Here is a 2,655-nt window from a genome sequence, read left to right as displayed (position 1 = left end):
TTGAATGCGAAACTAAGCTATGGTAGTAGTTTGAAAGATTTATCCTCGCAGTTAATCATTATTGGATCACTTTCTTTTTATTTTTGCAGTTATATGTTTCTCTAAAGTGATTTGGTGGGATCCTGATACTGTTGTGGATGTTGTAGCAAGGTAATCATGGTTGAGTATATAAAGCCCCATGAGACAATTGTCTTACAGTCATAAAGAGTGAGCTGGAAAATATATATATATATATATATAAGGCTCCTCTTCATTTATCGACACTAATAAATGATAGGTCTGAAATTCCAAACTAATCATAGTCGATAAAAACAAAAACCTATCATCATTATATACCAAGTCAAAAAGACTATTGATGAGGTTCTTGACACTTGGATAGCAGTATGTGTGAAACGTTGTCCCTGTCTCCGTCGCCTAAGCAAGCGTGGAACGAAGGATCCAAGACAACTATCACATACTTGCTGAAAAGGAACATGCGCTTAGAGTATCTAATCATGTGATGAATTTAAATGGGTGCCTCTCTCAACTATTGCGCTATAAATAAGAATCCTTTGACGACATTCATACAAGTATTATGGGTAACATCTTTCACTTTAGTTAACATTTGCACACTTCACTTTTCTACTTTCGTTTCCTTATCTATCCATGTGATTTCAGTATGCGAGTGTTGTGACAAACGTTGCAACAAGTACGATGACTATCTTAGTGGAGTTTTGAAAACAGGTTGAATGTCACACATAAGTAATTGCTTATGTGTGCGGATTGGAATATATGTGGGAGGTTTGCAGCTAAAGAACTTATGCAAGCTAATTATTTGGCTTTCTACTTTGTGTCTATCCTTAACGGTTCTTCCAAGGCGATAAATTGGAATAGGTTTTGTGGGTATACCTCTTGTAAGCCCTCACGAGACTATAGCTCGTACACTAGGGACACCTAGGGGTTTAAAGGCCTGTTATTCATGCTAAGAGTAACCGTATCCTCACGACATGGAGTTGTTGTATTTAGGATTAGTTTTATTTATTTTTCTCGAGGACTAGAAAAATATAAGTGTGGGGGAATTTGATAAGTGCATAATTCATACGATTTTAGTATCAATTCCATACTTGTTTTAGCTATTATTCTTGCATATATTCGTACAATTACTCTTTTTTTCTCTTATTTGCATCCAATAGGTGAATCGTCCAAAAATAAGATACAAAGTGCGAAAATATCTACGAAGAGAAGTATTCCAAGTATCCAAGTGCCCAAGTCCAAGAGAAGTGGAAGAAGTGCGACGAAAAGGAGCAAAACGCTCAAAATCAAGAGAAGGTCCTAAGACCGATCTTAACTCATTAAAATTAAGGATTTATCATCACCATATTTAAGATAATTGAAAGATAAAAATAATGCAAAAAGAATGAGGTCATTCCGAGTTCGGATGAAGAAGTTGTGGACAAAACAAGCTTTTATTGAATGCCGAAGACAGTAAAGTTCGCGGACGGGTTTCATACTTTAATTCTGTAAATATCAGCTGGACTTTGAAGTTCGCGGACTGGGTTCGCGTACTTATCAAGTGGAAAACGTTTATGCACACCTTGGAAATCCTAATGGCACGTTTGGATTCGTTATTTCGGGTCGGGTTCTTGAACCGAACTAAATATTTGGAGACCAAGCAATGTAAACCTATAAAAAGGTATTAGGTTATGTAAAATAATATGATCGAATCTCATATCTCTATATCAAAACCTAGGGTTTACCCTTTTAGGGGGAAACCACCATTATTCATCTTCTTTGTAATATGAGTAGCTAAATCCTAGGATGAATTCAATGTTCTAAGCGTGAAGATTTATTAATAATACAAGTCTATTTGAGGTTTTAATCATCATCGTTTGTTTTCACCATATATAGGGTTTATGATTGATTTCTAGATTGTTCAAGTGTACAATTGGATTAATCTTTTGATCATTCTATTGCTAGTCAAGGGTTAGGATATCCGTGTAATTGTTGAAAAATCCTTACACAAGTAGAAAAAGTGAGACCTCGTAGAGGGATTCTATGGAGCAATCATGTGTGAAGACAACACTAGTAAATGGACCTTGCGCTAAGAGTCTAACTACTAGGATCAACCTAAGTTCATATAACTTAAGGCTTCCGATTGGGTTACACCTTGAGTGCGCTACTACTTGGTGGTTCAGTTGGATAGAACTTGATATGTGAGCGCTTCAGTATCAAGTTACACAAGGAGATTTGGGGATAACACTGCTCTAGCAGTTATTCTACGGTTGGTGATGAATGGTTCTTACGAACGATAGATAAGTATTCTGATCCTGTTAACGCTTGGTAACGGCGAAGGATTCTTTAATCATCTCTTTTCTTTATTATTGTCTTTCTATTTATCTTATAAACCAAAACCCCCTTTTGTTATTTACTTTATCTTGCTGATCAAATAACCTATCAATTACACAGCTCTCTGTGGGAACGATCTCTTACTACCGCTATATTACCAGTTAATTAGTGGGAAATATATTTATTAATTTGTTGTGCCTACGACAGCCCATACAACAAACGATGAGACGAAGATGTTGGTGACTACTTTTCTATCTTGCCTCTCGGAGATATTAATATCAATACAATCTTACAATTGTATTCAAATACGATAGAAACATCAAGATCATA

The sequence above is a fragment of the Papaver somniferum genome, chromosome 7 (assembly GCF_003573695.1).
Source record: "Papaver somniferum cultivar HN1 chromosome 7, ASM357369v1, whole genome shotgun sequence".
Classification (NCBI taxonomy): domain Eukaryota; kingdom Viridiplantae; phylum Streptophyta; class Magnoliopsida; order Ranunculales; family Papaveraceae; genus Papaver; species Papaver somniferum.
Note: the sequence above shows the minus strand (reverse complement) of the source record.